We start from the raw sequence: 23290 nt of genomic DNA on the forward strand, positions 1-23290 counted from the left end.
CCCCACATATTCTTACTCCTCAAGCACCCAACACTCACCCCTCTTTCCTCCCACTGACTTAAATAGGAATGTCCCCTCTGTTCCTTTGTACTTGTGGTTGACACTGCCTTGAGCTATGAGGGCACCTGCCATTGCTGAGTCTCTCCTCCCTTTTTCCTTCATGATACTTGTTTCTACCTGAGATATAAATAAAAATATATACATATATATTATATGCATTATATAAATATGCATTGAACAATATTATATACAAATACATTAATATAAGTATATATCATATAATTATATATTTTTATATATAATATGTATCATATATTATTTATGCATAACATAAACTGTGTAATTGTCCTCAGTGCAGGTTGTGTAGTTACCATCCTGAAATTTCTTCATCCTCCCTGTAAGTTATATCCACTCCTTTCCAAATAAAACGTTTTCTTTTTTCTTAATTTACTCCTTCTTTGTGCTGGAACACATTCTTTTGGAACTAGGACCTCTAGACTTACACAGCCCAGAATTGTAGGGACAGGAATATGGATTTCCCAAGTGGGTCATTGGGAGCCACGGTAAGCAGAGCCATGCCTGTTGAGAGCCACAACCGAAAGGGCCCCAGCAAACTGAGATGTTGAGAGCCACAGCCGAAGGGGCCCCAGCAAACTTCCAGCTGCGGGGTGATGATTGGCTCACAGCGGCCCCAGCAACATCTAGCTGATTGGCTCCTCTGCGGTGATGCTCATTGGGCTGTTTCCCTGATCTTTCAGACCACGGAACTGCTCATTGGGGGACTTTTTTGGCTCCGCCCAAGTGACTCAGCCAATCGGCCTCGAGAGCAGGAGGATTGTGGGAGGTGGAGAGAGGCCTATGTTTGTGTGAGAGGCTTGTAGGAAGCCGGTGGTGGCAGTTGGGCTCTGAGGGTTTTTCCTGAGGAGCTGTTTTGTTTGGCCTGTGTGGTTCTAAAAATAAAGTTAGTTTCTTTTGACAAGTGGCTCCTGAATTGTGCCCAGCCAGACTGAGGCACACGCCTATCTTCATTCCTTGTTTCCCAGACCCATTCATTATTCTACCTATTGGGGGTACAACAAACTCTAAAGGTTGTTTTAGTCAGCTTTTTCACTCCTGTGACTAAAAGACTTGACAAGAACAACTTTAGAGGAGGAGAGGTTTATGAGGCTCACTTTTTCAGAGTCCACAGACTGCTGGCTCCATTCCTCAGGGCTCAAGGTGAGGCAGAACAACATGGCAGAAGAATGTGGTGGAAGGAAGTGGCTCACGTGTTGATCAGAAAACAAAGGGAGAGACTCCACTAGCTAGGTAGAAAATATATACCCCAAAGGCATGCCTCCCCAAGACCCACCCCTCCAGCCACACACTATCTGCCTTCAGTTTTCACTCAGTTAATTTCTTCAGGACATTGATTCACTGATTGGGTTAAGACTCTCACAACCCATTCATTTCTCCTCTAAACCTTCTTGCATCATCTCACATGTGAACTTTTGGGGGACACCTCACATCCAAACCATAACAGGGGTCATTGATTTATAGCTGCTATTCTCAAAAAGGACTCTCCAAGAATATTAAGCCCTAATGCCCTGAGGCATCCATTGTACATAATGAATTAACTTTCCTCATAAGAGTCTAGGACAGCATTAGCCATGGATCATCTACCGGAGAATAGGGAAAATAGCTCTCAAATCATTTTCAGTATGGTTAAAAGCTCTCTTGTAATCCTGATGGAGAAAGACCAACAGTGTATTCTGTACCTTAAAAGATAGCACCTGTCTATACACACAAGAAACACCTCCAGGCAGGCACTCCCCTTCAAAACATCATTTCATCTCGATGCAGGGCTAGGGCTTCTGGGTGGGGCAGTGTGTAAGAGCAGTTGATGTAATGGTCATAAAGTCTATCTTTTTTGCTATAAAGTACTGGTTCTCAAAATATTAGTGTACTTCAAAATCACCTGAAGAATTTGTTAAAACACTAATTTCTGGGTCCTCACTCAGAGTTTTATTTACTAAATCTGGAGTAGGACTCAGGAACTTGCATTTCTAAAACATTCCCAGATGATGTTACTGCTACCAGTCTAGAGGCCAAACTTAAAGAACCAGTTCCTGCCTTCCACTCGCCATCCTCCAGCCACTCTGGCTTATTTCCTCTTTCAGACTTTGCAGGAAGGGTCCTCCCTTGGCTCCATTGCCCATGTGATTCCTGTTCTTTACTTGGATCATTCCATCCCATCTCTCTACACTGTGGAGCCATCCCAAAATCCAGGGCTCAAAAAAAAAAAAAATCAGATGTTGCATTCTCAGAGATGCCTGTGCCATGTCAACTATGTCTCTGTCTATGCAAACTGACCTCATCACTCTCAATCTATATTGTTTCTTTCTCTCTCTTTTTTTTCATAGCATAAATTACTTATTTAATTGCTTACCTGTCTGTATATTTTTTTGTAAACTCCTTCATTGAAATGCTCTTGTCACTCTCATTCAGGGTTCGATCCCCAGCATCCCAATAGAATAATTGCTCAATTCTTATTTGTTGAATAAATAAGGAATTAATATAAAACCCTTCACTTGATTTGTGAGTCTCATTCCACCCAATTACTGATATGTGTGAAATTAAATCCAAGGATGTATTTATGACCCAGCTCTGGGCCTTCTAACAAGCCTTCTAACATTCCCCACCCATCACCCCTTACCCCACTGCAACACATACACACTAGCCAGTTCTCAATATCCCCTGGCAACCTGGAGATATTAGAGCCTACTTCTTGGACATTATGGGATCAGATTCACAAACTGTTCCTGCCTCTTCACCTCCTGGCCTCTTGCTTTATCCCCACCTAAGCTGTGTACTTGCTTTAACATTTCTTCAGGACCCAGAGAGAAGGCCAGATACCTGCATGCTTATCCACTGCTCTCCTCCCTGAACTCCATCACTGATACTGAAGGCTGTTCCCTACTCCTACATGTAACTTTTCATGGCCTTTCCTACTCTATTGCTCCTTTCCAGCTTTGCATCTGCCATGCTCCTTAATAACTGTTTTCCCAGATTTATCTGTTTCTCTCCCTCCTCCATTGTGTTGAGCCTGAAATATTCTTCCTGTGCATGTGAAATGTGAACCAGCCATGCTCAAGAACCCAGTATTCCAGCATTCTAAGCCAATGGGCCCCAACTCCAAATCCAGTTCATCAACATTACCTGGGCAGGCAGTCATTGATCTCAATTCTTTCTCCTTCATCTCAAATCCACAGGCTCAGGAGAATTAAGGGATTAAAAAAAGCACCTGCACCCCAAGTAATGTTTTTTTTTTCTATTCTAGAGTTTTTATTTTCTAAAGGCACCTTCCTGAATGCCTCTAAGTGTTTGCTTTCAGACCCAGAGTTTGCCTCTGTTTTCCCTTTGAAATAGCCAGGTTTTTTGTGGACAGATCTGGGCTTCCAGGGTCTCTTTGCAATTAATTCTGACATAGGCCAATAATTTCTTTGTTCCCATATTTCCATATACCTCAGAGATCCTTCCATAAGATATTCCAGAACTGTTCATGCTTTAAAATGCAGTTCCTTAAGGAGGTGGAATCTCAAAGCAGAGATCTGCATGCCTCACACAAAGAAGAATGGGCAAATACAAACAAAAAAAGAAGATGCTAGAAGAAAACTGAGCTCAGTTCCTACACAAGGACTATGATGTCAACAGATATTTGAGAATGTCTAAAATCCCCAAATGGAAAAGAAAGAATCAATGAGGTTGACTCATGCTGTACTTTTTGACCTTTAATCATGGGTCGTAAACTTGGCAGAATCATCTCCCCATGAATTAAATTTTTTTGTTGGAATATCTTCCACTTTAAAGTATACATACAACATTAAATAATAACAACTACTGGGAAATAAGAACACTGAGCTCTTTTTCAAACTGATTAGTCAGTTTATTATATAATTTTGAAGGCAGCTATGCTTTCAGCTGCAAAGCTATAGTGTCAAGCACTTGAAGAAACAGGTGGTTCACAACAGCTTCCACCAAGGGAATGGAGTCCAGCAGGAGCAACTGAGGGCCACATGTGGTGCCCTCACTCTGTAACATTTATTTTCTCTGGACATTACAATACCCATAGAAAAAAATGGGTGTGATGATTTCTTTTCTAGGTTGTTCTAAGGATTTAAGGATATAATATAGAGTAAATTACCAATAGAGTGCTGGAAACTGGCCTTTCAAAAATGTTAATTTACTCTCTTATTTCTGCAGTTTACCATTCCAAAACCTTGAGATTTTAGACCCCTTACAGATATTGTTCATGCCCAGCTATGATCCTATAAAAAGTAGGAGGTAGTTTGTTTCATGTGCTTTAAAAGGTCAGCTGGGCATGGTGAGACTTTCCTATAATCCAGAGACTTGGGAGGCTGAAGCAGGAGGATTGCAAGTTTAAGGCCAGTCTTAGCAACTTAGTGATACTCTGTCTCAAAAAATTTTTAAAAAAATTAAAAGGGCTGGGGATGTAGCACTGTGGCAAAGTCCCCTGGGTTAAATACCCCACACTGCCCTCCTCCTAGAAAAAGCCATTGGTCATAACAACATCTTCTGTACCTACTCAATAGTGGTTAGAAAGCAACAACTATAGTTTTGCTACCACAGGGCTGCATAATTTTGGAATATAGGGAGTGTCATATTTATTTTCAGCCAAAAGATAATTTTGATTTAGGTTTCAAACCAGAGAATCTAATCCTATCAAAAAAGTATATACTTCAAAGAAAAGCAATCAAAGTAAGTGAATCAAATCTCCATGAGAACAGGATAATCAGGTGCACTGGGGGCAGGGGGTGTTCATTCGTTCAGTAACAAAGGCCTGGCCCACTATATTCTTAATTTGCTAAAGATAATTTTGTGGTCTAAATTAGTTATCATGTGAAATATAAAACTCTGGTTCTCATTTCAAATTATGGGCTCAGTCATTCTCAGCACAACATTTTGTTGTCTTCATGAAATTAATGGAGTCTCCAAGTTAAGTGAAACTCCAGGAAGATCAAATCCTGGCCATGACCAGTGTGCTTCCCTGTCCTGTTCCCACTGAACATCACACCATGGTGCTTGAATGTGGTCTCAGAATTGCAGTCAAGATCTGGGGGCCCAGGAGGAGTAAAGGCAGGCAAGCAGCCTGGTAACCATCTCCATCTGTCTAGGTGTGCTGCTGCCACGGTGGCCACGGGTGGGACCCCCTTTCCAGGGATGAGGAAAGACTTGTTCTGTCAGGTGGTGTCAGTATGCAATTGTTACTGTTTGGGTCCAAAGGACTGGTTGGTTTCTCTGTTTCTGCTCTTTTGGGTTGAACTTGTGACCTCAAATCCTTGGGTATCACTGGCTCAGTCCGTGCCATCCCTCCCGAGTTCCAGGACTGCTTCTATATCGCACACAACTCTGCTTCCTCCCCGGCCACTTAGATCCAGAGCTCACTTTGGACCCCCTGATCTTGTTTGCTAAACAGAGGTCCCTTGGTTTTCCCCGGCAACCAACTGTTTTTTGTCACTCCTGCTGGCCAGAGTCCTCTGCGGCCAAGCAGACAGCCTCTCTGGGTTGTCCTCACCTGGTCTGATTCACCTGGTTCTGGGAAGCTGCCTCATGGGGCCCAGCCTTGCTTGCTCTGGCCTTGTCTGCCCTTGGCACTGGGGAGTCTCTGCAACCCCCAGCTTTCCTCAAGGGACAGCCTGTACCTGAGTCGGCCCAAGCCAAGAGGGTGGCCTCCTCTTCCTTTTCTGGATTTGTGGTTCACTAGTTACTCCCCAACTCTACCACAGTTGCCTTGGCAGCAGTACTCCCTGGGGCCTGCTGGGAAAATTCCACACTCGGATTTGGCACCTGTTCCTGGTAGCAGACAGGCCTGAACTGCCAGCCGAACACAAGCTTGATGAGTTAGGTATTGACCCGACAGGGGCAAGAGCAGAGTCCCTTTACGTGAATGTGGCTTGCAGAGCAGAGCAAAGGAAATGGCTTATTTTCTGTCCTCTCTTGGCAATAAATCCCTGCACCCCAGGATGGCCCCAGCTTGGCAGGTTGATGCTCAGATGATTTCTGATGGCCTACGTGCCAACCGCAAGGCAAGCTCAAGCACCGCCAGCTCAGCCTCCACAGAGAATCCCTTCTCTGGGGATGAGAGATGCCGTTCCAAACCCCAGCAAGCTGGAATGCGTCCACTCCTACCCTTTGCATGTAGCTGCAGTGCACAGTGGACAGCTGAATCAGGAGAGCAGAGGGGTGGCCTGTCTGTACGGGAAATGTTAGTCTATTCTCTGAAATCTGAGACATGAAGAGAAATTTGGCCACGGAGGAACTGTGGTTCCAGAATTGATAAAAATGTTCCAAAGTCTTGCTCTGTCATATGCTTGATTACCCCAATCCCAGTGATGGCAAATGAGCTTCCATCTTAATTATAGCTTAGGAAAAATATGCAGACAGTTCTTTAACTCCTGTTTTACTCTGTCCATTCCAAATGACTGCTTCCAGAAGGGGGGTGAGGGGAAGGACAAAGGAAAGAGACATAAATTACACTCCATGGGCTGTCTCGTTGGCTCCGGAAAATCCCCCAAAAGGTTAATGCTGCTCTGCATGCTTCTGAGCATGTGTGGGTCACATGCTGGGGGCTGGGAAGCCACTCCAGGCTCTTGCTGCTGCGATGCCCACTCAGGCAGGGAAGGACACAAGGTGGCACCGAAGTGAGCCTGGGTAAAACACTGTTGACTTCTGGGGTTTGTCCATAAACCAGAAATCACAAGAGAACAAAAATCTTAGCCTCCTTCCCTGGGAGAAGAACTGAGCAAGAGAGGGAAGGGAGGACTGACTCTGATGCCTTCCAAGTGTCCAGAAGGAGGGAATCTCCCTTGACAGTGAGGAATGAAGCTGCTATGTGCTTCAGGTGACACTGAAAATACCAGGACCTCCAGGGAAAAGAGAGACTTCAGTTCCCAGCTGGCAGACAGTGGATTTCCAGTGAGAAGTATCCTAGCCAAGGCAAGGAGAAGGAGAGTGGGTACTGGACCCAACCCCATCAGAGACTCTCTTTGGGGCACAAGACAAATGCCAAGCAATGACGTAGTGTCAAAGTCCTCAAGCCACAGATCAGGATCCCAAACCTGGCCAACATATAGGCAACAAGGTGCCAAAAAGCACAGACTGTTATACTGCTGCAGGGAAGAATGTCTCGATTGTCCTACTAGGAAGAGTGGGTCTCCTTTTGGTGAAGGCATTCCTGGGGAAGGTCTAGGACTTGCCCTAAAGAGGCTGAGATATAGGAAGAACAGAAAAAGCAAGGCAGGTAGAGCAGCTGATGCAAGTCAAAGGCAAGTGTGACTACAAACACAGCTGCCCGAGTGAGCTAACCGACAGACCAAGGGCTTCTGAGGGCAGAAGAGCAGATGCACTAGAGGACTGAGAGCCCCTTGCCCCTGCCCAGCCTCACATGACTCTCCAGTGTGGAGCAGGGGCTGGGCTAGATGGGAAATCTCTCCCACTGGTGGTAGAGGTGGGCTGCATGCCCAGATGCCCTATGAATCACCTGCACCAGAAGGGGCTCATCACTCTCCCATCTGCTGTCCCTGATCTCAGGCTTCAAATAGAGCTGGCAGCTGGGAATGGGCCCAGGGACCTCAGTTTGCTCCCCCTTTCCTGCCCCACCCTTCAGAAGCAAGTCAGTTTTGCATCATTAACTTTGGGGCATCCTGGCTGTCCAGGGTGGGACTATTGTAGTAGTGGGTGTCCAATCTTCAGCCTGCTAAGCACCCGTGCACAAGTCTGCGAGGGATGCCATAATAAAATACTACAGGGTGCCTCAAATAACAGAAAGGTATTTCTGCACAATTCTGGAGCCTGGAAGCCCGTGATTGTATTGTCAGGCTTGATGTCTGCAGAGACTGTTGTCCTCTTGGCTTATGAAGTCCACTTGCTCACTGTCCTCCCATGTTTTTTCCTCTGTGTGCATATATCCACATATATCAATCATATTGGATTTGAAACCACCGTTATGACCTCATTTACCCTTAATTACCCCTTAAAAACCTTATCTCCAAACATAGTCACGTTGGGGGTTAGAATTTCACATATAGGTCTGAATGGGTAGGGGGCACAATTTTGTTCATAACAACCACCTAGAAAGTGCATTTGCCTGTGAGTGACACTGGAATGGGTTCCCTTAGAGTTAAGAAGTAATCTCTCTGGGAACTCCAGAACCAGCACCTCAATCTGGCTGCAAATAGCCCTGTCTGCTTTGTGATCTGGCTGGGGATGGGGCCCAGGCACTGCTGGACGAAGGAGTTTGCTTGTTGTTTTTGCCATTTGGGAAGGGGGAAGCTGAGAGGCAAATTCCTGTTGTGCTTCTGCTGCTATTAATATTCTTCAACGTCACCACGTTTATTTAGGGAGTGATACAACCTTAAAGATGCCAGGGAGCTTAAGGGGTCTTCTGGCCTGGTTGCTCACTTCCAGGGAGCTCTATGGCATGAAATCATCCAGGACAGAAGAGAAATGATCTTAGCAGAAAAGATTTGTTATCCTCCCACCATCAGCATCTGCCAGATACCCTGAAAATTTTACTGATGAAAGAAATCACCCTGTTAACAATATGTACTCAAACTAAATGTGATTTATAGAAAAGGATAGGATTGATTTCTTTTTAAAATTTATCGATTACAGAGTATCTAGTGGTCACCAATGAAAATGAGGCTTGAAGAGATTAGTTAACTTTCCTGTAGATGTAACTAATGGTCAAGAGAGTCAGGGTTGGAGCAATTGTCTTCTCGACTTCTAGTCAGTGCTCTTACCACAATGCTGCATGGAAGAAAGAGATTTGATTTTTTTAAAAAGTTTAAAACTTTAATTATGTAACTTATTTTAAATAATGCAGTTTCAAGAAAATGTATAGCTGACTTGGAAAAATATTATTGCCAATAAAATTCACAGGATGCTTCAATTCTTTCTCAAATTCTTAAATTCATTCTCAAAACGCTTCTAAAATTTAAGATAGCAAAATTTTCACAAGCAAAGTCTTTATGACCTGAGTAATTTGGTTTTCTGATAATTGGGCTTAGCAAAATCCTTTCTCTTGGCCACTTCAGTTTAATGAATACTAAGAAGAATTCTTATAAAATGCAGGTTACAACTTCTCCTAAGGTGAAGAAGTCTCGCTATAGGCCATTTGATCACTGACAAACTTTGTTCAAGAAGCAGAGAGTAGCCAGGCATGGTGGCACACACGTGATCTCAGCAGCTTGGGAGGCTGAGGCAGGAGGATCACAAGTTCAAAGCCAGGCTCAGCAACTTAGAAAGGTTCTCAGCAACTTAGCAAGACCCTGTGTCAAGATTAAGAAGATCTTAAAAAAAGGACTGGGAATGTGGCTCATTGGTAAAATACCCCTGGGTTCAATCCCTGGTACCAAAAATAAGGAGAAGGAGGAGAAGAGAGCAGGAAATCCCTGGTGCAACTTTTGTCAGGAAACATCAAAGGCTCTTTCCCAATTGATTCTTCTTGGAATACCTGCCACCTCAGAGATGGCCGACTTGGGGAAGGTACGCTGGTATCTCTAGCCTGACATCACTGTAGTCATAGTTAACCTGCACTGCCCTTTCCTGCTGACCTTTGACATGGTTCAGAATCCTTCTCACTATAGCAATAGAGCCAGTGGTATCAATAGAAGGGGTTGACATCAGTGGACACCCCATTGCTAACCCAATTTTACCTGTTCCTTTTGATTCAGAAGGTGCTAGAAGCTACTCCCCTTCTCTTAAGTTTGCTCTCTATGTTCATTCAACTGTGATGGAGTCACAGATTTATACATCAGTAAGATGTAGAGATAAAATGTAGTTCTGGACTATTCCACAACCACTCTGGTTGTCCTTACTGGACAATGGGCAAGAGACAAGGAAGGGTTCTGTACTTGAGGGCCGCACCTCTCGAACTTTAACATGCACATGAATCACCTAGAGATCTGGTTAATATGAGAATTCTGACTTGATAGGTCTGGCATGGGTCCTGAGAGTCTGCATTTCTTTCCTTCTCTTTTTAATTTAGTAAACTTTATTTTTTTAATCAAAAGATAATACCTAAGAGTATTGTATAATATAATTCAAAATTACAGAAGAGAGGATTTTGAATGTTCTCATCACAAAGAGATTCTGCATTTCTAATGAGCTCCTAGTTGAAGCTATTGATTTGCAGGCCATATATAAAGAAATAAGGTTTTTTAACAACACAATAAGCTTAGGTATTATCGTTTAAATAATCTCCAGATGTAATTCTTCCATCTCTTCTACATAAAATACTTAGTTGTTCTGCCCCCTTCCCTGGCTTCTCTCAGGGACTGGTGTCTGGGTATATGAGGAAAGGGTGTATCTTCTGTGGCCTCCTGGTGGAATGGGAAGAGGATGTCTATAAGTCTCCATGGGGTCTTGTGGATCATTGGGCTTTTAGGCAATGATTGGATCAGGAGAGTTCTGGCCCCATCAATGGGTTAACCTATCTAGCTGAATGGACTCCTGGGAGATGGGACCTGGTTGGAGGAAGCAGCTCACTGGGAGCACACCCTGAAAGCACTAATCTTGTTCCTGGCCTCTTCCTGTATTTCTGCTTCTTGACTGACATGAGCTGAGCACCTCTCCTCTACCAAGCTCTTTCGCCATGATGTTCTACTTCACCCCGCAGGTCCAGAGCAATGGAGCTGGCTGACTACGGACTGAGACCTCTGAAACCCTGAGCCAAAATAAGCTTTTCTTCATCTCTCCTCTATGTTGTTCTTGTCAGGTATTTTGGTCACAGTGACAAAAAGCTGACCAACGCAGCCCTCCTGTTTAGGGGCAGGGGATTTTCAAAGCCTCTGAGATCACAGGTGCCTACTTGTTCCAGTAGGGATAAGGCCATTCTGAAATGTTCAGTATCTCCAAGCTTTAGTTTCTTTTTCTGTGAATTATGACCATACCACAGGACTTCTGCCCCACATAGACAGGACATAGCGTCCTCCCACAGCTCAGTGAAGCCTAGTGATTCTACTTTTGGTTTCATCTAAATCCAAGCAAAATCTCTGCACCCAGTGAAAGTAAGATAGTACAGAGTGATATCAAATATGACTGAAGACCCTCAACAGCAAATCTTGAGCATTCTGGGATAAAAATGCATTCTAAAATAAAATTTAACAATAGATTATTTTTTTTGCTACCTATAGTCACCCATTCATTCATCAATTTAGCCATAAATATTTGTCAAGCATTATGTAACACAGACAGCAATGCACCAGATGTGAGTCATTCATTCTTTTGAGGTACATAAATGTATAAAGTTCAAGGCCACCATTCAAAAACACAAATTTCCTTTTGCCTTAATTTGAAAAAGGAATATAGCATAATTTCACTCTCACGTAACCCTTGCTTCAGAGGACTTAAGTCCTGTTGAAAGCCCCTTAAAGTAACATTCTACAGAGTGGCTGACATTTTCTCTGGAAGATTCAAACCAGAGGCTTTTAGAATGCTCCACAGATTGCTGCTGAGAGCTCCCATTTACTTGCAAATCCACTCAGCTATCAAAAGTGAAATGAAGAGAGGCGCCAATGTCTTGTAAATAGAGAGAGGTCATTATTGCACTGATGGAACCAAGTTGTTCAAACCTTTCCACCAAACTAATGAACTCGCCCAGCCCCCTTTCAGTTTGCTTCTCTTTTTGGAAGGAAGGAGCAGACAGATTGGGTGACTTGCCCAAGGCCACAAGATGTGCCACCACTAGAGTTTGGAATGAGACTTATCGTTTCTGACGCTTAGACTTTCCCCTGACAGTTCTACCTCTCTTTGGCTTGGCTACAGGGATTCCAGGGTTGCTGTGATGACAAAAAAGAAAGAAAGGAACAAGAAGAATTAGAAAGTGTCATGCAGCTGTACAATTTTTATAGCCCTATTGTATGTGACATCCGCCTGTTGTGAGGGTGCTGAGCAGATGAGGAAAGCTAAGGATTTCATTATTTGGACAGCAAATAAGGCCTGGTCACCAGTCCTGGAATTGATGGGAGGGCTGCCAGCCTTTGAGGCTTTGAAAAGGGAATGCTGATGAGCTTTGCCTACGGCATTGCTTTGACTTGAGCCACACATGTCAAAGGAGGGCGACTGAGCCCTGTATATGGAGAAGAAAATTAACTCTTCATGTCAGAATGCCCAATCTTAGAGATGTAGGCGGCTGTGACTGCTCAAGTGTATCTCCTCCTTAGATTCCCGACCTGCCCAGAATGTTGGACCATTCACAACAAGAAGATGAGTTGCCTTGCTTGCACTCTTATAATTCACTAAAATGGGAAAGTAGTCTTAAGCCTCAAATGCCTTGAGTAGCTCTTGCTATGTCCTAACCTTTGAGGGTCAAAGTGTGCATTGGATGGATCCTGGTCTTCAGCAGATCTGAGCTTTGAATGCAAAGAACAAGAGAAGCCATGCTGCCCTTCAATTCCCTGCACATCATTTATGCATGGAATTCCCGTTGAACACGTCCTGAGGGATGGCCTGTGCCTGGGGACCTAGGTGTACCATGACTGAGGTTCAAATGCCCATTGATTGTGTGCATCAGACTTTCTGATCTATTTAGCTGAGATTGAACTCTGTGGCAGGGGTTTTCCCCCTTGACCCAATCTTTCCTATTCACTTACTTCTCCTTCCCACCAACATAAATTTTGGTCAATTTAGGAAGGGTGCCCACTTGCATTATGATAAGGGCAGTATGAAGCAAAGGGAAGGCCCACACAGCAGACTCTGCAGGGAGAGTCTAGGACATGGCAGGGTGAGTTACACCGGCTCCCTTCCTCGGAACTACGTATGAGATTCTGAAGTAACGCCCTTGATCACCCTGATGAATATAAGATGTGCAGTTTCACCCTTGGACATGAATGCCAATGTCCCTACTTGTTCTCCGGTGCTTTAGATGTCCCAGCTCTGACCTTACCTGCTCTGATCCTTACCCAGATGAATGAGGAGAACACGGTCTGCAGCAACACATCTACCAAGCTCATGTGCTGTTCTCTTCTACACTATTTTCCAGAGCCTTGGGGCCCTGGAATTCCTGTCCAAATAGCTCAAGGCTCATTTCCAAGATCTGCCTGGGGCCTTTTACCAGATTCATTCCTGAGTAGTAGCCAATGGGTGCTTTGTGTGGAGGGGGTTATGGGTGTGCACAGCACTGCACAAGCAGGCTAGTGTGTCCACGTGTATGTGCACAAGGCCCCACAATGTGTTTAAGTTTTCTGTGTGTACCCCTCCCAAGTATGCATGCAGGCTGGGTTAGGAGACATTCCCAATCTTTTCTGGAATACTTTCTATTTCCCTCTGTTAGATCAGTACATCAATTCTCATGGGTTCAAATATCAGCTTCATGCTAATGACATCTTAAATATTTATTTTTTTTCTGAGGAATTCCAGAATATCTACTTGATATTCCCACATGGCTACATCACAGTTATATCAAATTTAATGTGTTAAAACAGATGCTTAATTTTCCCCCCAAGCATTGTGCTCCCCTTTCTGATCTCCCCACTCTTGGTAATGGCATTACCTCCCACCCAGTTGCTTCGGCTACAGGACCTCGGAGCTTTCTTCCATGATCCCTCTCTTTATTCCTCCACATCAAATCCATCAGCAAATTCTCTTGGTTCTACCTCAAGTCTCTCTTCCTCTGCTCCCTCTCCACCATTTGGGCTCAGGCTTGTGGTCCCTGGTCTGGATAACTGAGGAAACCTCCTACCTGGTTTTTCTGCACCCACTATTATGGTCCATTCTCCCCCAGTGACTAAAGTGCTCTTTCCCCCCCTGAGTGAAAGGAGGAACAAGTTCCCATTGTGTCTTGGGTGTGGCCCTGCTGCCTCTCTGTCCTCATGTCAGCGTGCTTCCTTCTCTTACACTGTCTCATCAGGCTGATCCCTTAGCTTTTCCACACCTCCCAGGGCTGGCAGCTTTTCAATATGCAGTTCCTGCTCAAATGTCATCTCCTATTCTCAAGTGCTTGTTTTTCCTCTACATACCAGTTATTATGTTTGAATTATTTTATTTATTTATTTATTTTTGTATGAGGATTGAACCTAGAGGTGCTTTACCACTGAGCTACATCCCCAGCCCTCCTTTCTTTCTTTCTTTCTTTTTTTTTTTTTTTTAATTTTGAGACAGGTCCTTGCTAAGTTGCTTTAAGAACTTGATAAGTTGCTGAGTTGGCCTTGAACTTGTGATCCTCCTGCCTCAGCCTCCCAAGGTGCTAGATTTTAGGCATGTACTACCATGCTTGCCTAAAATTATTACTTTAAATGATATGCTTTTTCAATTGTTTATCCTAGAACATAGCTTTCTTTTTTTATTTTTTGGTACTAGAGATTGAACTGGGTGCTTAACCACTGCACAACAACCTCAGGTTTTCTGTTCTTTTTGTTTGTTTGTTTGTGACAGGATCATGTTAAATTGCTTAGGGTCTTGCTAAGTTGCTGATGCTGGCTCTTAACGTTCGATCCCCCTGCCTCAGCCTCCAGGGGTCCTGGGATTACAGGTACGTATCACCGCATCTGGCAGAATATAAGCTTTCTAAAAGCAAGGAGCCTGTCTGCCTTGTCTATGATTCTGTCTGCTGTGCCTGGGGCCCACCCAGAGAGAGCCCTGGGTGAATATTTATTATGTGTATTATGAATACCAGGGAAGGACTATGGAATGGAGACAGATAAGAATGACATCTACATCCTTCAGAGACCCAGGTCTCATTTTTCCACAGACCCAAGAGTCAACTGCTGATGTTTAAATCCCTTTTTCTCCTGATCACTCATGTTGGTTTCTACACCCTGTTTGTGTCCTCAAAGAGCCCCTTCTAATGTATTTCTATAGAAAGAATTTAAGACCCTGGCTCAGGCTTAAGCTAAGAAATTCCACACAGCCTCAGCTATTGAGAGAAACAGATTCCCACCCTGAGAGTGACAGGTCAAGGCTCCGCTCATGGGGACAGATCCATTCCTCAGAGACGCCGGTGGGGCTTCTTGGGTAGGCAAATTACACAGAGCCTCTCTGTTTGGGGTGGGTTTTCATCGCTTTGTTTTCGTGTGTGCTCAGTGGCTTCTCCCTAACTCGTGGCCAATCACCGCACTGCCAGATGGTGCGAAAGATTTACCGGAATTTCGTTTTCAAATAAACCACAAGCTTGGATGAGCTAATGTTGTTCCACATAAAAAAGCCACAAAACTGGACAAATTAACGTGGTTTCAAGAAAAGAAGCTAGTCCAAACCATCAGCTCTGCCCTTCTTCACGGGGCCCTGTTGGCTACATTGGGACCTGGGGGCAGGGGTCACTCCTCCTTTACTGCTGCCTCCACAGAATAACTTGGGGGGAACTTCGTGCTGCTGTTGAACTGAATTGTTTCTGTCAAGTCCGTCTCAGTTATGCCAAGGTCCAAAGCTGGCCACAGCCCCTGGAAGTCTGTCAGCCACACAGACATCTCTCCCCAGCCAAGGGCCTGTGGGGGCACTAACCCAGCAGGTCACCTGGTGGCTGCTGAACATTGTCATGAAGGCAGAGGATTTGCAAGCCAGGACGGCAGGAGGAGCTCTGGGAAGGCCCCAACCCCAGTAGCAAGTGGCAATAGAGCCCCATGGACAGCGTCTGAGACTGGAATTCTATATTCTATCACTTAACAGCTGTGGGACCGTGAGGGTTGCAAGCCTGGAAAGAACAGCTTTCTCATCCTTTAAGATGGAGATAATAATATTAAGCCAACAAGATTGTTGTAAGGATAAAACTGAGCTAATACATCAAGTCCTTTAGCACTGTGCCTAACACCTCTAACATGGACGCCATGTGGGGTGATGCTGGTGGGGATGATGTCAGGCCTGTGGCTGCCCTACAACACCCATCTCATCTGTCTGGCGCTAAAGGGCCAGTCTCAGAGGTGTGTCATCTACTTTCTGTGGTCAGCTGGATTGAGCAGGAAATCAATCAATATAACTCAAGCTGAAAGTGCCCTGTTAAAGAATCTAAAGAATGGCCTCATCTTTCCTCCTTCCTTTTCTTGACCCACCACCGGAACAAATGCCTTATGAACTTTGTGTTAAATTAGAATTTGACGAATCTGCTTCCCCTCTGGTGTTTCGTTATCATGAACACATGTAGAAATACTCTAAAGAGATGTTTGTGATCTAGGGGGTTGGAACTTCACTTAGCTGCATGCGATATTCTAGAATTTGCACACAGATTCAATCTGTGGAATTGGTAATTATAATCAAAATAGTTGCCATCATTTGAGTGTTAGTTCTAAGCCTGATAAACTTTATCTTATTGAATCTTCACTATATGTTTGTGATGTCCCCTCCTTTTTTGTACATGCAAAGATGAAAGAGAAAACTTGCTAATTATAAAAAGCGATATCTAGTTGACCATAAGATCTGCTCACATTTTGCAAACATGTTTTTGAATAGAAGTCTGTGAAGGTAAATGTCAATGATGATGATGATGTTGAGGATAGGTTTAAAAAGAAATCCTGATCATTCAAAAGGCTTTAGAAATTTTGCCTCAGTCCTCAGAACCACCCTATAAGGTAGAGGCTCTCCTTGCTCCTATTTTATAGCTGAGGGAACCAAGCAGAGGAGCTAATTGTATGCCAGAATTACATAGCTGGTGGGTAAGTAGCAGAGCAGGGATTAAATCCAGACATTTTGACCTTGACCTCTATGCTATGCTACTTCTCATAGACAGAGCTCAGCTTCCTAAGAGCTGGTACAATGAAAAAAGTATTATTATTCATCAGGCAAGTTGCCCTGAGCTTCTTAGAACACCACCACAAAGTAGACCCACCAACTTAGACCGACTTAGACCGACTTAGGAAGAAAGCCTTGCATGTTACCCAGATTTGGATCCTGATTTGCTGAAAAAGGACAATAAAGGCCGTGACGTTTTTGCATGCTAAGTGAGGGCTCTGCTACTGAGCTACCGCCCCAGAAAGATTGTGACTCCTCCTTGGGTATGTTGGAAAGCATGACGGGGCGGGACTGGCGAGTCACAAGAAATTATGTGCTGATGTAGAAAGTCTATAAATTTTGATAGAATCCCTTAGAAACAAAAGAGACAAGTAATTTCTGACCCATTTTATTACAGGGTTTAATTTTGTTTTGTTGGGTTTTTGTATATTTATGTTTACCTTAGAATATGAAGAATCCCCCTTTCTCTCTCTCTCTCTCTCTCTCTCTCTCTCTCTCTCTCTCTCTCTCTCTCTCTTCTCTCTCTCTCTCTCTCTCTCTTTCTCTCTCTCTCTCCTCTCTCTGGCTGAAATCAAACCTTTTGATTTCTCAGTTGATGTAAATATACCCCTTCCTCCCACCCCTGAGACGTGTTTCATTTTTTAGGTTTAAATGAGGTTTGGAGAGAGTGTTGCTCATTTTCAAGCCTTGGTCTTTACCCCCACACTCAGGGATCCTGGCTGAGCCTTGGAAAAGGGCTACAGTCACTAAAGATAGGAAAACCCCTGGCAGCTCAGCCACAGGCCAAAATAAACAGTGCCTCTCCTCATGAAGTGCCCATCTGGGATTCAAATGCCCCCACAGCCCCTTTCTGCAGCTCGCAGGAGCCCTTTGGGGGCTGCATTTTGGAACCTTCTCTGGTGCTTTCCTCCTGGGTAGGCCCTGCTGGGCTCTGACTCATGGCTTATCATTCTTTACTAGAAGTTCCGGATGAAGCAATGCAGGGGAGAAATTCAGTGTTTCTGCTCCCTAACTCTGACCATGACTCATTATTCAGCAAACACCAAATGGTTCCACATCCTCCTCCCGGGAAGGAGGCGCAGGGCCCGTTACATAAGCAGCAGTCTACAGCTGCTCTGGGTAATTGAAAGTGAAGCCCTCTGCCTGGAAGCCCTGCTGGGAGTGGCATGACTCTTTCCTCACCCCATGATACTGATCTTTACGAGGGGAGAAACCCTCTCTGGCGAGGGCCCCCAAAGCCAAGGTGTGCTGCGGGGGTTTGTTTTCTGCACAGTAGGCCTGATGTTTGCAATAGCTTGTATTTTCTGCCTTGTTAAAACAAGGCCCTTCCGTAGTGTCTCTGATCTTATCTCCTGATGAGCTGGAGCTGAGCTGCGTGAGGCAGAATCTGCCTGGCGTGCTGAGCGAGGAGGAAACGTGAAACGTGGCGTGGAGTTTCTGTGCCCAGGGACCCACCCAAGAAGGACCACCCAGGAGTGTTCAGTCTCAGCAAGAGAATTCACTAGAGCTGTTTTTGTATAATGAGCTCAGCGCTGCGATTGTAGAAAGCAGAGTTGAATTGCAAAGCCCAAGTAAAGGTGATCGTGGTTGATCCGGTTCAGGGAGAGGGGACATGCCTTTAAATGGCTACTTTTTAAAAAATAATAACAACTAAACAAATAAATGAACCAATAACCATCACCACAACAAAACCCAGAGGGGTGAGGGGGCTAGGAATCCAATTTTCTTTCCCAACCTGTAGGACCAGGGGATTATTTTTAAGGAATAGTGGGAAGAAAAACAAATCTGGATCTCCATTTCTGGAACCTGTGTCACAGGGAGAAGGCTTGGTGGTAAACACCAGAGGAAGGACAAGCTGACCTGAGGAGATGGTTATCTTTCGGGAGGCCACACCTAAGAGATTGGGGAGAGTGCACCATGCCTGGCTTCTTGGGCAAGACCACAACCCTCCTTAACTGGACCTATTTTGGCTGACTGGGAATGGCCAGGAGGGGAAGATTTGTGGGTGAGGGAGCACATTGGCCTGTGGGCTTGGCAGTGCTACAGTCCTCCAGGGAATGTTCCAGAAAACATCCTCAGGAACGGAGATCCTGGTAGAAGACCAGTCTAAGATGCTCGGAAAGACCAGAAATACTGGAGCATTTTTGTAAGAAAAGTAGATAGAAAGGCATTCCTGGGCTATCCTAATGTTGATGTGGTGCCGTGGGAGGCTACACTGAGGTTTTCCCAGCCTTCCTGAAAGTCACAGACATGGTGTTATGAGTTGAGTTATGCCCCCTTCTCCAAATTCATGTATTGAAATCCTAACTTCAGGCTGGGCGTGGTGGCGCATGCCGGTAATCCCAGTGGCTCTGGAGGCTGAGGCAGGAGGATCATGAATTCAAAGCCAGCCTCAGCAACAGTGAGGCACTAAGCAACTCAGTGAGACCCTGCCTCTAAATAAAATACAAAACAGGGCTCAGTGGTAGCTCAGATGTAGCTCAGTGGTCCAGTGCCCCTGAGTTCAATCCCCAGTACGAAAAAAAAAAAAAAAAGAAAAGAAAGAAAGAAATCTGAATTTCACTTACCACAGGCTCAGGGCCTTTATAGAGCCTGATCTCATATTAAATTAGTATGAGATCATGAAATGGGCCTTAATCCAATATGACTGGGGTCCTTAGGAGACACACACAGAAGAAATACTATGCAAAGACAAAGGGAAGAGATAGCTATCCACAGGCCAAGGAGAGAGGCTCCAAAAGAAACCACCCTTTTGGAGCCTTGATGGTAGATGTCTAGCCTCTAGAACTGTGAGAAAATACATTTAATTTCTATTGTTAAGCTACCAGTCCACGGTCCTTTGTTATGGCAGCCCAAGTCAGCTCTGATACAGGGTGACACTGAATTCCCCTAAACGGGGGCCCCTCACTTCTGTTCCTAATTCAGAGCCTGTGTCTTTCATGTGTAGTTATTAAAGGACAACGAGGGCCTGCAGAAAGAGAGGTCTTCCTTCCCCCAGTCAGTCCCTGAGTGTGAAGGGATGTGAAGGTTGAGTTTGTGAGCTCTTTGACAAAAATAGAAAGGATGGTAAGGCCTGGCCAGGAGAAGCGTGTCTCCCAGAGGCCCTCGTCAGGAAACACAGTTACATGGGCCTTGCCCTCCAGGACACTGTGACCTGAACTGTGTGAACAGAGTGTACTCAACCCGGAGGGCATGTTTGCTGAGCCCCACTGTGATCCCATTTACCCAGAGCCTGCCCAGGCTTTCAGCAGCCCCTGTGCAGTCAAGAAAATGCCTGCAGTGTATCAAGGGAAACTCATCTTGTACTTTGGCCCAGAGGGGTCTGGGTGGGCGGCTCCAGGAAGAATCCTCAACCCCCGCAGCGTTAGCTACTTGGCTCCTGGATTTGGCACTTTAATTTATGTTCTCTCTTCTGTGAGGCAGGTATTAGACAACAGACTCCACAGGAAAATACCCCCCAAGATTAATGATTTGACCCCCGCAACTGCTACCATATAATTGCTCCAATTTTATTCTCTTCTAACATTCCAGAAATCTGAAATTTTAATTTTAATTGGATGTTCTGGGTTTTTTTCTCCTCCTTTCTTCTTTTCTCAAAAGTCTCTTTTAATAAGATGCTCTTTGGTTCTGGCTGAGGCTCCACTGTCAATAGCCCCAGCATGGGCAGGAGGGGTTAAGTTCAAGCTGCCTTTCAAAGCTGCACCAGTTTCTTCTCCCTTCTCCCAAACCTACACACACGAAGATGCAGCCAATAGGGCCCTGTGGCTGGCCTCAGAGTCACTTCCCTTCTCACTGCTCTTCCCTAGGAGTGTCAGGTGTGGGTGGGACCCAAGAGAAGCATCTAGTCTCAAAAATTGATTGAAGACAAAACTTGAAACTAAAAAGCATTAACCCATTAAATCCCAAATTTTCAATTACGCAAGTATTTCAATGAAATTGGCACAGGTACATTAACATAGGTTGAAAATCATAATCTAGAGCTAAGTATATAATTTATTATCATTAATGATATCATTAATAATATTAATGAGGGGTTGGGGTTGGGATAGTGGTAGAGAGCTCACCCAGCACATGCGAGGCACTGGGTTCAATCCTCAGCACCGCATATTAAAAAATTAAATAAAGATATTGTGTCCACTTACAACAACAACAAAAAAAACCCAATAATAATATTAGTGAATGTTATCACTAATCATTCACCTATTACTTTTCTCAAAAGCATAGAATTCTTTTTTTTTTTCTTTCATTTTTTGGTTCTGGGGATTGAACCCAGGGGTACTTAACCCCTGAGCCACATCTCGAGCCCTCAACAGCATAGAATTCTAAAACCAAAATTATTTATTTCAAAGTTAATAATCCACATATTTTAGTTTTTTAGGTGTTCCATAAACAGGACAATGGTTATACATAATGGGTCAAGGAAACAAAAGTCATAATAAGCGTCATAGCACATGCAGCAATTCAGAAATGAAGTTCATTTTCAAGGTAAAACTATAGTCTAAACCCATAGGTACTGGCTAAACCCTGCCATAAATGCCTCATAAACTTGCAACTTCCAACACAGCCCTGAGAAGGCTGCTCTCTCCCACGCACTGGCGGCAACCTGGCTTTCTGCCAGGGAGCTCAGTTGCAAGGCTGGAAACTCCCTGACTTAAAACATGTCTGGGTGTTTTCTGCTTCACAGGAGCTCTGAAGGAGGTAAAAAGTTTAATAAATTTGTTGTTTAATTTGACTTCTCTCATTCTGTGTAACTATGTGTTTCATCTGCCTTTATTAGCATGCCTATTAGGAACGTGCCACAAATAAAAGGCGGGGGCGATAAACAAACTCCGTGTGCCTAACCAAGTGATTGCTTCAGATCTGTGGGCCACAGCCTAGTAGTGTGCTGGAGTACTGCACAAGACAACCCGGCTCCCACCCCTCAAACAGAGGACCCTGCTTTCTAGGAGTGCAGTTAGATGACTAATCACCCCTCTAAGTGTGCATTTCTAAAAGCCATTTCCCTCCTCCTCTTTGCCCTCTTCTTTCCCCTTCTTCCTTCCACTCCCCCCTCCTTTCCACTCTTCTTCATGGTGCTGAGAGATGAGCACACAGCTGAATTTCCATTGTTTTCAGGGGCAAGGAGGAAAGGAAGCGATTTAAGGTCGTCTTTGAAGTCATTTCCCCTTCCCACCTCAATTTCATTTTGCTGAAGCTGGCTTTCAGGAGACTATGAGAAAGGGGGAAAAATAGATGTGAGTCCACCTCATGAAAAAGTATTTGCTAGCAGGGAAGAGTGTAGGGGAATTAAAAAATGGTGGGGCACAGAATTCCAGAGCTGGAAGAGGACTTTGGAAGCTCATAAACATATTCCTTCACTTGGCAGATAGGAGAAATGACACTGGGCAGGTTGGCAATTTTCCCAAGGAGATAGGGAGTAATCATCGAGAGGTCTAGCCTCGGCACTTGTTTCTACTTCAAGACTCCTAAGCCATGGTCTTCTAGATGTCAAATAAACAGGTGTTTGGGAGGACCATGCATCAACCTAATCCTACTCCACCTTGACCTTCACCTGTGAGTTCTTTCCTCTGATCCTGTTACAGTAGATGAAACTTCCCAGGGATGTTACTGTGAGCTGCTGTCCATCAGTTATGTCGCTGTGAAGATGAGGAATGTGAGAATGGCGGAATGGAGAGAACACAAGTTCGGAGTCATGGTCCTGACCTGCCCTTGATGATCTACACACCCTTGAAGAAGGCATTTATAAAAACAATCTAGACCAGTGCTGTCCAATGGAATTATAACACAAGCTATGCATATGAGCCACTTACGTAATTCTGAGTTTTCTAGTACTCCCATTAAAAAAGGTAAAGTAAAACTAATGGGATTAATTTTTAATGATATGTCTTATCGGAACTAATCTAAAATATTATCATTTCAACATGTTCTCAATAAAAATATACTAATGAGCTATGTTACATTTTTGTTTTGTTTTGTTTTGTTTTGTACCAAATCTTTGAAATTCTTGGAGTGTTTTACAGATACAGCATGCCTCTGTTTTGGACTAGCCATTTCAAATATTCCCTGGTTACTAGGGACTAGTGGTCACCATATTGGACAGGAGAGACCTAGAACTGCTTCTTCAGCTGTGAAAGAAAGGCTAGGATGACGATCTCAGGAGCTTCAAATTCTATGCCAACCTTTTCAGAGCTGTTTTAAATATTGGAATTGGGTGTGATTTTGATGGGAAAAGAGGGTCAGAGCAAAATAAAAAAGCTAAAAACCATTGTACAGGATAACCTTCAAACTGTACTGTTAAGTCCAGAATCTAGAAGGCCTTAAAGAGGTGAAAACATTCTCTGCCAGGAAAGAAAGGGCCAGGTGACAAGCATGGGAGTGGCCCCACACTCCAAGTGCTTATAAAAGACACAGCCCCATGGCCATGGTCTGTAATTAGGGTGTCAGGCACAAACTGACTCCTTAGTACCTGATCAGGTTAATGAATAACAGTTTGAATTATTGGATAAGGCTTTGTCTGCTGGGCCTGACCTGGGGCCTTAGACTTTCCCATAGGACAAAGTGTCTGGAATCT

The 23290-nt window shown here is 44.3% G+C and overlaps 1 long non-coding RNA gene across 2 annotated transcripts in view; it reads left to right on the forward strand.

The window, feature by feature from the left end:
- The window catches only part of LOC144364899 (uncharacterized), a 37521-nt gene extending 14845 nt beyond the window's left edge, over positions 1-22676 (forward strand). Inside the window, exons 3-4 of one of the 2 annotated variants that reach the window (XR_013423010.1) lie at positions 14434-14530; positions 22302-22676. This is a non-coding gene — a long non-coding RNA (uncharacterized LOC144364899). The remainder of the gene's footprint in view (positions 1-14433; positions 14531-22301) is intronic. The other variant, XR_013423011.1, reaches the window with a different exon arrangement.
- The last annotated feature ends 614 nt before the right edge of the window (positions 22677-23290 follow it).

The sequence above is a fragment of the Ictidomys tridecemlineatus genome, chromosome 6 (assembly GCF_052094955.1).
Source record: "Ictidomys tridecemlineatus isolate mIctTri1 chromosome 6, mIctTri1.hap1, whole genome shotgun sequence".
In the NCBI taxonomy this organism is placed as follows: domain Eukaryota; kingdom Metazoa; phylum Chordata; class Mammalia; order Rodentia; family Sciuridae; genus Ictidomys; species Ictidomys tridecemlineatus.